Source organism: Anabrus simplex, chromosome 12, assembly GCF_040414725.1.
Source record: "Anabrus simplex isolate iqAnaSimp1 chromosome 12, ASM4041472v1, whole genome shotgun sequence".
Classification (NCBI taxonomy): Eukaryota; Metazoa; Arthropoda; class Insecta; order Orthoptera; family Tettigoniidae; genus Anabrus; species Anabrus simplex.
The window spans coordinates 77,854,134-77,867,515 of record NC_090276.1 but is presented as its reverse complement, the minus strand read 5'-3'; positions in this window follow the sequence as shown (position 1 = coordinate 77,867,515).

Below are 13,382 nucleotides of genomic sequence, written 5' to 3'. Positions count from 1 at the left end.
TCTGTTTTATTAGCGCTAGCAACATATCGACGACTCCGAATTCCCTGAGAATGCTTGTAAGTGTCTCGCGATTCACTGAATCGTACCCTTTCTTGGTATCCTCGAAAGTCATGATCAATCACCTCTGTCTCATTACCCTAATTCTGATAAGCGATTCAAGGACACAAAGTTATTCCGCACAAGACCACCCCTTCCTAAAACCTGCTTGGTATTCTCCCAGCTGTTTGTCTAGGTGGACCTCCACTCGACGCCGAAGTGCTTTACACAATAACTTGTATGCAGTTCGGAAAAGACATATTCCTATGTAATCATTGACATCCTTTTGAGCTCCTTTCTTGTTCAGGGAATCAATAAGTACATTTTTCCAATCCTTTGGGATCTCTTCTGTTTTCCATATGTGGGTGAAGAGTCTTTCCAGCTGTTTTCACTCCGAACACTTAAAGAGTTCCCAGGAGCCTTGTTGTTTTTCAACTCTCTGATTTGTTCACTGTCAGGAGCGTGTGATCGCAATTTAAAAGCTTTTGGAAGTACTGAGCCTGGTGCATGATGAGTTTGCCTTGTTCATTCTTGAAACATATGTTCCCTTACTCTTGTTCTTGAAAAACTTATGAAAATCTGTCGTGGTGATTCAGTAGATCTTTGTCGTATTTATGTTCTACATTGTATGTACGCGTTCTCAGTTCTCGTTGTTCCGCCAGGGATATGGTCTGTTCGTCCCAAAGTCCAGAGATTCCTGTAGTAGTAGTCGGGCTGTGTGGCTCAGACGGTTGAGGTGTTGGCTTCTCACCCCAACTTGGCAGGTTCGATACTGGCTCAGCCCGGTTGATTTACTGGCACATAAAATAACTCCTGCGGGACAAAATTTCAGCCCCTCGCCGTCTCCGAAAACCGTAAAAGCAGTTAGTGGGACTCAACCACTTGTAGGAACACCTGAGCCTAACCGCATCACCAGGTAAAAGAGCATGTTGCCGCCTGATACTCCTGCAAAGGAAGAGCTAGCTCCAGGAAATGACCTGCCCTACCCTATTTGGAGATCACTTAATCGTTTTAGGGTGGGCGTACCTCTTTGCAAGACCAACATGCAAAAATGGGCCATACTTCCAGCTGATGGAGACGCATCCTGCGAGTGTGGTGTAACCACCTGCTCATCTGTCCCCTACTAGAACATCCCTGCACTACACAGGACGTGATCGAGGCGAACAACAAGGCCATTGGAGTTGCTACATTATTTTGGAAATGCTGACCGGACACGGAATGATGATGATGATGATTATTATTATTATTGCTTTTGTTGTTGTTACCGCGATTTCGTGGATTACTGAGGTGAAAGAAGGTGCGGGCAAGAATGGGTCCATATACGACAATCAGAAGATTAATTTAAAACTTTAAAATTAGAGCTGTATTTCTATTCTCTGCTATTTTTGGTTTCTTTTCAGCTGTTAAATTTTACAAACACTTTGCTTATCGAAAACAAAATTTCAGTTACAGAACTAGCTCGTTAGTAATCAACAAAGTGCCAGTTAACAGTCTGGGCTTCAAGCTCCCAATTTACAAACATTACTGCTCCATACACTCCATAATCAAGGAGATGGATCTCCCAATTTGTTTTACATTACAAGGAGACAGAGCACCTTTTGCTCCACAAAATTACTGTCCAAACCAGCCTTCCAGAGGCACCATTCAACATAATAGAAAGAGCATCTATGCTCTACAATTAACGTCTAGGCCTATCAAAGGCGCAAGCTACATTTTACAATTTCGAGCAGCATTTACTGTCTTGTATGCTTAACATAAGAGGAATGAAATCAAATTGCACAGGGGTATTGAAAACCCATTCTACCGGGCCTTTGTTAAAAACAATACATTAAAGTTACTGGCCCCAAAATCAAAATTGTGTGGAGGCGGACACTTGCGCTCCTTGGATTTTGCAATGAAAAGCTTAACCCTACTTGGGCTTGTGGTCGGAAGTTACAGAGACTAATCCTATGCTACTGAGGTGACTAGGTGGAGAAAATATTTAAGTTACTAGGTTACAAAGAGAAACGGTTACAAAGTCATAATCACCTCAACCCGAGAGGGTAGCACACTCTCTATTCCCTGATTATGTATAAGTTCCTTTGGCTGGTTTTGAAATTTGCATTAGAAGCTTGAAATTTTATATTTTAGACAATTGAAGTTACATTATTAAAGACTGGGAACCTTCCCCTTGAGCTAGCTGCCGACAGCTATCACTTAGTTAAACCAGGACTGTCATTACCTTAAGCTGATGGACTAGGCTCCCCCTCCTCCCTTCGCCAACACACACACTAGACTGGACCGATGAATAAGGCGACCTGGTCAAATTTTTTTCTAGTGGCTTTACGTCGCACCGACACAGATAGATCTTATGGGACGATGGGGTAGGAAAGGCCTAGGAGTTGGAAGGAAGCGGTCGTGGCCTTAATTAAGGTACAGCCCCAGCATTTGCCTCGTTTGAAAATGGGAAACCACGGAAAACCATCTTCAGGGCTGCCGACAGTCGGATTCGAACCCACTATCTCCCGGATGCAAGCTCACAGCCGCGCGAAACTAACTGCACGGCCAACTCGCCCGGTGGTCGAAAATGTGCCAGCTTTTATACCCAAGAGGGAGGTTGTAGAGAGCTCTGGGCTAAGGCCCGACACCACCCCTCCAATTCTTCATGGGTAATTAAATACTAAACATAGTTTGATTGGCTGAAAAATAAATATACAAAATTTTGTATTGGCCAACATCTTTAGTTGGCGGGAAGAGATCGAAGTGTTGTAAACTTTAACACACGAAAAACAAAGAATAATCAACTCAGTTTAGGAAACTTAGTGATACAAAATTACTTAATTTTAGTAGTCAATCTTCACACCAGAGGGCATAACAAATGTATAGTAGAGACATCTGTAAGGAAAATGTCCAAACTTGTAGCGTTTTAGTTGTAGATGGCATTCTTCCAGGCGCTTCATTTGAATGAACGAGGAGGGTACAACTATTATTATTATTATTATTATTATTGTTATTATTATTATTCAGACATAGGTTTCATCCTAGAAGATCATGGTCCAGACTGAAGGCAGGGAGGAAAATTGCAATAAATGCAATAGAAGTGAAGAGAGCGTCTGAAAGCAAGGCGCACACAGTTCTCTGTTGTTCAGTCAGCTGCGTGTCACCTTCCCAGAAGACTGTGTTACTACTGGAAAATTGTTTTTATTCCTTCCGTGAAGATGAAGGTGAGGTGGCCAATGCTAGAAGAATGGAAAACCACTGTCAGGAGCAATGAGCCCCTCTCCGGAAGACTTAGGCGCTTCATCTCACATCTAATGCAGCCTCTCAATAGCGGTACAACTATGGATCTGAGCTCTGCGTTCTGGAGACGAACCCGACCGTCGGCTGTCCTGACAACAGTTTTCCGTGGTTTCCCATTTTCTCTTCCAGACAAATGCCGCAACAGTTCCTATTCATAGACCACAGCCGATTTCTCCTACCTCCTCACGATCATTAATTTCATCTTCATGGCGTTGACCACAGGAAGGGCATCAGGCCGTAAAACACGCCTCATGCTCGACCCCGTGCACTGCTGCTATCACTAAGCCTGCATCTTGCGTGCACTGCGCCGCTAGTGAGAGGGTGACGAGACTCAAATCAAATTTTGTGTTGATGATTCGGTAGTCGCCTGACCAAAAATCCTGTTCTTCCTGCCAACGTACTTCACTTACACCAACTACATTGAACTTTAGTCTATCCATCTCCCTTTTCAGAGACTGCCACCCTTGCAACTTCTGACAGGCTTATGCATTTATTGTCCATATGTTGCAACATTTTTTGAAAGAATGAAATTGTTCGCACAATATCATTGAAAGGGCTATTAGTCTGGAGTGAATGTGCAAATAGAGAGACATTTCCTCAAATTTACAAAAATCCACGTGGAGTTTTCCTGGTGTTATAGACGAGGCCTTCCTCGTATTCCTATTGCAATTGGAGTTCCCGGAGAGCACATGGCCGTTAGATATACCAGTCCATTTAATTGCTTCTTCATAAACCTAGACTTGACAATCTCAATCTTCCCTGTTTATTTTTTTCCAGTTTATTTCAAGCCTGTTCGTAACTACTGGGCTGGTTGTATGAAAGAGCCTCATTGCCACTGCTAGACTAAGTAATGTCAGTTCGCTCTGATTGCTGCCACTATTCTCTCCTGTGTGTATTCTCTGGATGATGAAAGATAGTCCAAGGTATTTTAACTGTTCATTGTTTTTAGTGGATCATCTTTCAGCATCAGCCTGGTATTCGTTGGTATCCTTCCACTTTTTTCTGAACACCTGGACTGTGTTGGCATTGTCTATTAGACTGCATCAGAAGGCAGTCTGGAGCTCGTTTTGCCATGGCAGTTAAATCTTCTTTGATAGAGATTGAGGTTGAATTCACAGGAATGTCAAAAAATTAAATACCTGCACAGTGGTGTTTAAAAATGGTGGAATTAAAAAAAAAAAAAGTATTTTCTGGTAGAGGTCACAGTCAAATATTTTTCATACCAAAAATCTGAAATCAATATTTTGCTTGGAAATGATGAAATTTCACTGTAGTCTACCCTTAACGACATTAGAGGTACGAAGTATGGAACATGATAGAGTAACGATAATGCATTTCCACAGATTCGCAAAAATCCAATACCGTGAGTGAACCTGGGGAGTCTCCACCAGTTGCCAGTGAACCGCCCAACTGGAGTGATGAAAGCATTCTTATGTTGATTGATTGACCTGTACAAAACCTACAGGTATAAAGTTGGGAACAAAGAGGTGAGAAGCATGAAGACATTGTGGGAAATTATTTGTTACAGATTAATGACAGTCATAACTAACATTTTACACCTGCTCAGTGTGCAAATAAGTTGAGAGTTTTAGAAAGAAATTACAAGAATGTTAGAGATAAAGATAATAGTAGCCCTAGTGGCAGAGGACGCAGAGCTTTTGAATATGAGGAAGAACTGGATGAGATATTCAAAAATAAAAGAAACCCTCATCCTGATTTGTTGGCTCCTGACACTCCAGAAACAACACCGCCTACCACATCTATTAAAAATTTACCAGGAGAAACTCCAGAGGAAAATGTGTCGGCACCTTCAATGAGTTTGGATGCCATGACTCGAAAAAAGAGGAAGCTTCTTTTGAGGAGTTTCACTTTGGAGCGAATGAGACAGGACAGGAAGGAATACTACAGTGGGTATCTCAAGATCCAGAGAGAGAAGTTGCAAATTGAAAGAGAAAAACTAAAAGACGTTGAAAGAATGATTTAATTGCTAAAAGAAATGGCATTTTTTTAAATATTTGGAACTTTAAAAATAGCTTTTCCTAAGGATGTGTGATTTTTTAATAAAAGATTAAGCACTCTTGTAGAAACTTTCCTTTTAAATTTATGATAGGCTATAGTTTCAATAATGAACTATTCATTTTAAAATACAAGGTATTTCAGTTTCATAGTTGCAAGAATATTACAGTTTTTGGATTTGAAGTGCTTTTATTAAACTTAAGTAATATTATCATTATGTCTTAAATAGTCCAGCTGTGATTTTACTATTAGGAACAGTTCAAAGGAAATACATTTACATTCATAAAATATTAGCAACATAATTGCTCTTTCCAATTCCATTTCTCTTGTCAACAAAATCATCCTCACCAGCAAAAAGATTGCTTTAACATACAAATCTTGGAGAAAATGTTTGTCATTTTCGAACTGAAATTCATGATCAGTGCAGGACACAACATCTGGAATTTATTTTAGTTTTATGCAGTACAGTTGTTCAAATTTATGAAAGCGGAAACAGTATTTGATTATGTGTGTGTTTTTTGATGATTTCTTACTGAAATTTCTCTGTCATCTAATAAGCTGTTCCTATATGGAGTAATTGAGTTTCTTAAACAAGGAGCTAGTTACAACTAGAGAAGAGCTCTGGCGACAAGTACAGCCATAGACAGATTACCTCTTGCAGTTTGGGCTTCATCTTAACACTGCAGAAATTGAGTCCGCTGATTGTTCCATCTGAATTAAAGTGTAATCTGTGGAAAGCTAACTTGTCCAGATACCTGGGATCATATCTGTAGCATGGGGGGGGGCTTGGAATCAGCAGTGATGTTTCAGTGCGGATCAAAGCAACGTGGTTAAATTGAACGCAAGTTATAGATACTTCGTGCAACGATAAAATCCCATTTCACTTGAAGAAAAAATATCTACGGAACTCTTGTACATCCAGTGACGATACCATTATCATCCATTGCCTGTACCAGATTCTCTCTGGGGAGGATAGTGTTTTGATGGCCTCCACCTTATCCTTCCACTGTTCCTCTTCAATCCCTCTGTCCTTACAACATTTATTATAATTTGGGTCCACCTTATTCAATACATAAAAATTCTTGCTTAGATGTAATTACAACATATATTTCAATCAGAACTAGTTTCGATGCCCTTCTGCATCATCATCAGCTGATATAAGTTTGTGGAAAAATCGACAATCATATAAGTCTATCTACTTCAAATTGTTCACAATTTAAAACCATATTAACAAACTGAAACTATGTTAAAATTATACTATATTTTCTACAAGTCCAAGACTTGCGAGTCTTAAGCCATAAACTGATAAAATCATATGCAAACCGGTTTGCTCACTTATGAAATAACATGGATTTAAAAGAACAACAACTTAAAAAGAAATAGTCTTGAAGTAACTTTGTGCTTATTTCATCATGCTTGTTAAAACTTGACGTAAAATCGTAGAAGAAATGAATCAGTAAAAACTCTACAGTGTTCCTTTAATGGAGCAATCCTAGTGAGGTGGAAACGAGCCATAAGTCCTTTGAGATGTTATTAAGGACAACGTTCCCAGTTCAATGCAGACCTGTAATAATAGAATGTAATTACTATCACTTCACTGAAGAGGCAAGATATAAAATTACGTCTTATAACGTAACTGTTGTTACGTGACTCACCTTAAAAGATTGCCGTCAATGCGAAGCGCAATGAAGCACAGCAAGCAGTGTTGTGATACTAATCAAGTGCCCAAGCTTGGACGTGACCGAAGAGGGAAATTAGGGTAAAGTAGGAGGAGCAACTGAGAAAGGGCAAACTGTTGGAGCTCTGGAGGGCATCGTCGTAAGAAGCAACTAGCAAAGCTATTACGCATAATATGAAACACCGACCTATGTGCCGAGATATGTACGTTTTTAAAAAACGCAATAAGAAAATCAAATAGAATATTTGATTTTTCGTTTTTTTTGAAATCTCGTTTAAATTAAGGTTTGGATTAAAATACTGTTCCAGGTGTATATAGCAACCCTCCATAACATCCAGCAAACTTCCTTTTCCTAAGTTCTCCAAGACCTCAATGTCCTGTTCTATAGATGTGAATTTATGCTTTAGATCATGTATATGCTGGCCTACCGTGGAAAACCTATTATATTTTATGGCATTTGTATGTTCTGTATAGGACATACTTTAAGAAAGCCCGCTGGAGCCATTGAAAAGACAGCGCTCGACTGGAAACTCCAAGGCGCTAGAAAGCGCGGATGTCCGAAGAATACCTGGAAAAAGACGATCGAAGAGGAATGTCTAACAGTGGGGAAAACTTGGAACGAAGTGAAGAGGTTAGCCAACAAAGGAACAGATGGAAGTGTTTCACGGAAGCCCTATGCTCCAGGAGGAGCAACAGGAAATAAGTCAAGTAAGTCAAGTATGTTCTGTATATCTAATTTTAAAGTTTCGTCCTGTTTGACCTAGATATGTGCACCCACAGCCGTTACATTTAAATCTATACACACCCGAATCGGAGTATGGGTTCGATCTATTGACTAAGGCTGAATTATGCAATACAACTGTATTATTATTATTATTATTATTATTATTATTATTATTATTATCATCATCATCATCATCATCATCATCATCATCATCATCATTGGTACGAAACGAAACCCTGACATTATGCTTCTTGAAAATATTAGTAAACTTATATATATTCTTATTATAAGGAAATATTGCGAACACCTTTTGATTAGGTTTGTCTTTGAGCAATGTGGTTTGTAAACGGTACCTGAACTTGTTGATACATTCAATAAGGCATTCACTAAAACCATTAGCCTTAGCCATTGAACGGATTATGTTAAGTTCTTTATTCAAATTAGCTCTTGTCATGGGGATCCTAAAAGCCCGTTCTACTAAACTATTGTACGTAGAGGTTTTTTGACTCTGTGGGTACTCTGAGTCTTGTCTAATAGTAACTGCAGTTTGTGTAGGCTTTCTAAAAATACTATAAGCAAAAGAGGAATCCCATCTGTTGATTTTTAAGTCTAGAATATTAATTGATTTATTACTTTCTGATTCCAAAGTAAATTTTATCTGTGGGTCAATATTATTAAGTACATCTAGAGTAGCCGTTGCGTCCCTAACACGTTCGTCTCTGTCCTTAGCGCACTCTCTTGGGGTATCATTCTTGGTCTGAACCAACCCATAGTCCTCTTCCCTGCCAGCATTCGTTCTTTCTTCAGTCATTCTTAATATGTGCTCTAACCAGTCCATCTTCCCTCAATTCCTGTCCTGCAATCTCTGTCTTATAACATCATGGCCCACCCTGTCTCCTCCAGTTTTTCCAGCAATGCTTCTCAGGGACCGTATTTCAGTCGTTGGAGCCTACTGTCGGTCAGTGTGCAGGCTGCTGAAGCACATCTCAGTGTTGAAGTAACGTATGTGTTGTCAGTGACAATATATGGAATGGAATAACTGGCCCGTGACCAATACAACAAACAAAACAAACCCCATGGTGCAAACGTTAGGGGAGAAAATGTTGACAGAACTTACTTTGGACGTAAGATTTATTGTTTACATCAACAGGACAATTCAGGGTCGACTACAGTGAAATTTCATCATTTTCAAGCAAAAAATTAATTTCAGATTTTCTGTATGAAAAAATACTTGACTGTGACCTCTACCAGAAAAAACTTTTGTTTTTTAAATTCCACCATTTTTAAACACCACTGTGCAGGTGTTTAATTTTTCGACATTCCTGTGAACTCGACCTCAATCTCTATCAAAGAAGATTTAACTGCCACAGCAAAACGAGCTTCAGACTGCCTTCCGATGCAGTCTAATAGACGATGCCAACACAGTCCAGGTGGTTTTCAGAAAAAAAATGCAAGGATACCAACGAATACCAGGCTGATGCTGAAAGATAAGCAATTAAAATACCTTGGACTATCAATCCTGATCCAGAGAATACATACAGGAGAGAACAGTGGCAGCCATCAGAGTGAACTGACGTTGCAATGAGGCTCTTCCATATAACAACCCCATTAGTTACAAGCAGTCTTGAAATGAACTGGAACGAAATACAAGGTAATCCCAAAAATAAGGTCTCCTATTTTTTTTTTTTATAAATACAGAATTCTGTTCGTGTGGTTGTTGGTCACAATATTGTGAAGAGTGTTTCCCGCGCTCGCATATAAACATGCGCACGCCGCACTGAGGCTCTCAGTCTTGGCTTGGCAGCCATTGAGAACGGAGCTCCTGTTGGATGTTACCGCCAAGTGTGAAGTGTTACAATAATTGAAAATCTTCCACCTTTGTGATACTTTTTATTTGCTTGTTAGCAAATATTTATTTGTAAACAGTACATGTTTCATTCTCACTTGGGAACATCTTCAGCTGTTGTTAAGCTTAGGTGAATCGCTAAGTTTCTGAACGCGTTATTTGCAAGTACATTGATTCTCTTAAAGACTACTAGAATACAAATTAAATTAAAATGATGTTAAAACAATGTGGGGTTAATGGGTTAATGAAATGATACTGGATGATTACATAGTTGGTCAGCTTAAAAACTATATCTATTCATTGGAATAGTTGTTAAAAGTTTCAGTTTGTTACATTAAAAATGTCTGTTTGTCTTCCGGTTAAAAGGTTTTAAAAATGATTGGCTTCATGACACTGTTCAAAATGTTGTTGAATGTTTTTTCTTTCCCTCCTTCCAGGTATTTATTGTTTATTATGAGCTTGCTTAAGGTGCCCTAAATTGAGTCTAATGCGGAACTTTGAAGCTGATTGCTGGTCAATTTTTGGGAAGGGAGCTTCGTCTCAATTTCTGAAATGAAATGAGGAAATAGGAATATGTTTTTGTAATGAAAACATGTGTCTTTACATAATAACTTAATGTTTTACTGTAAGATACCTAGAGCATGTCAATAATGAAAGACATTTTATACAAGTTTCTAGTAGCTGCTTACCCGTTCGCTTTCTCTCACACAGGGTTCTTGATAGCATGAGATGGTCATTTTAAACTGTACCACACCAAGCATGTATCTTATTCTGTTCATACATTGATTTTGTTTTATTGCTGTAAATATGAACTTCTGAGGTTTTGTGACCTGTCAAGTCCATGAAGCTTCATGAATATGAATGGAAATTCAAGGCAAAGTACTCCACTCGAGGATGACAGCATACTGACCATTCTAGAAAATGAAGAACTGAACAAAAATATTGATATTGAAAAGCATGCCCCATGTGGAAGAGGAAACGGTGCTATCCATCTGCCAAAAATGAGGAGGAAGATAAAGGAGTCATATAAAAAGTGGAAACAGCCGATGTGTCAAAACTGGACTGTGAGACTATAACTACATTCGTTCTAATATATTTCTTTTGAATTAGTTTTGTGAAACGTTTTCCCATGCCTGCAATGTCGCCTTTAGACTACTTAAGGTTAGGTACATAAACAATAAACATTTTAAATGGAAGGCTTCTCATATGATGAGGCTTTACTGAGAAGGATTTCCAAGTCAAAGGCTCCCATTGGACTTTTGTTATGGTGCTTCAAAAACTTCGAGACACTGGAGTACTTCAGCTGAATTTTCAGGAAGTGGTCATTTACGACAGCAATGTGTGTTGGCAGCTGACGAAGTTATGCTGGATTTATTTTAAGTGTTTATTTGAAAATACCTTTATTCAATGAAGTGACTGATCTTCATCATTTTGTTGTAGGGAATAAGCAGAAGACACTGAGTTTGAAGAGGGACACTTGATTGTGGATGCTTCACTGTAGGTATTTCCATTGCACAGGTATTATTTGAGTAAGATGCGTGTTTTTTTTCTCAGTAAAATGTCGCATCCAGCTAGGGGATGGTGCAACTGTTCACCTTGTGTATGATTTATTCTTGACAAGATACATTAAGACTTTCATTTCAGATTACTTTTCACATAGTTGAAAATAGCACAGTTACATGCCACAGGTAACTTGACATTAGGTGGTATTTTTATTGTGGACATCTAACGAGCAGCCAATAGCCAGTGTTGGATCTACTGGCAGGCAGCATATAGTAGTTAGAGGCTAATGGGAAACTTCCTTCAAATTTACTTAAAATAATAAATCTTTCACTGTCTCCATGTTATCTTCATGCAACATTTTTGTATCTAGATCAAGCTCTTCCTCAAAGAAGATTTTTAAAAGTCCATCACTTTTAAGATGTAGCCTATCTATTATTCTTATAATGTTCCCCAAATGACTTTCAAGAAGTTTTATACAGAACATGTTAACATATGTTTACTACATTGAATAAACTTTTTAACAAATCATTGAATGGGACACGAATTTTATCTTCTATTGAATTCAAGTACCGTATATAATTCTGTAACTTGTGTAGCTGAGGATAATCCAATGGACATGCATTGAATGTAAGCTTTGGGAAAACATTATTTCTGATTATATTAGACAAGTTTGCGAAATTAATAACTGGTTCGATAGAAGGCATTTCGGGTTTAGGAAGGGTTATTCAACTGAAGCTCAACTTGTAGGATTCCAGCAAGATATAGCAGGTATCTTGGATTCAGGCGGTCAATTGGACTGTATCACAATTGACCTGTATAAGGCATTTGATAGGGTGGACCATAGGAGACTACTGGTAAAAATGAGTGCAAAAGGGCTTGACAAAAGAGTGACTGAATGGGTGGCTATGTTTCTAGAAAATAGAACTCACAGAATTAGAGTATGTGAAGCTTTATCTGACCCTATAATAGTTAAAGAGGGAATTCCTCAAGGCAGTATTATTGGACTTTTATGTTTTCTTATATTATACATATAAATGATATGAGTGAAGAAGTGGAATCAGAGATAAGGCTTTTTGCGGATGATGTTATTATGTGTAGAGTAATAAATAAGTTACAAGACTGTGAGCAACTGCAAAATGACATTGATAATTTGAGATGGACATAGGCAATTGTATGACGATAAACGGGGTTAAAAGTCAGGTTGTGAGTTTCACAAATAGGAGAATTCCTCTCAGTTTTAATTACTGCGTTGATGGGGTGAAACATCTTTATGGGGATCATTTAATATCTAGGTGTTAATATAAGGAAAGATCTTCATTTGGGGTAATCACATAAATGGAATTGTAAATAAAGGGTACTGATCTCTGCACATGGTTATGCTATTGGCTTTACGTCGCACTGACACAGACAGCTGTTATGGCGACGATGGGACAGGAATGGGCTAGGATTGGGAAGGAAGCGGCCGTGACCCTAATTAAGGTACAGCCCCAGCATTTGCCTGGTGTGAAAATGGGAAACCACAGAAAACCATCTTCAGGGCTGCCGACAGTGGGGTTCGAACCCACTATCTCCCGAATACTGGATACTGGCCACACTTAAGCGACTGCAGCTATCGAGCTCGGTCACATGGTTATGAGGGTATTTAGGGGTTGTAGTAAGGATGTAAAGGAGAGGGCATATAAGTCTCTGGTAAGACCCCAACTAGAGTATGGTTCCAGTGTATGGGACCCTCACCAGGACTACTTGATTCAAGAACTGGAAGAAATCCAAAGAAAAGTAGCTCGTTTTGTTCTGGTTGATTTCCAACAAAACAGTAGCATTATAAAAATGTTGCAAAGTTTGGGCTGGGAAGACTTGGGAGAAAGAAGACGAGCTGTGTGACTTAGTGGTATGTTCTGAGCTGTCAGGGGAGAGATGGCGAGGAATGACATTAGTAGACGAATAAGTTTGAGTGGTGTTTTAAAAGTAGGAAAGTTCACAATATGAAGATAAAGTTGGAATTCAAGAGGACAAATTTGGGAAAATATTCATTTATAGGAAGGGGCATTAGGGATTGGAATAACTTCCCAGATGTTCAATAAATTTCCAATTTCTTTAAAATCATTTAAGAAAAGACTAGGAAAACAACATAGGGGATCTGCCATCTGGGTGACTGCCCTAAATGCGGATCAGTAGTGATTGATTGATTGAATGATTGATTGATTGATTGATTGATTGATTGATTGATTGATTGATTGACCGAAACATGTTGTCTTACATGAACAATTTGTAACGAGTGTTTCAATTTTTTATTTGTAACG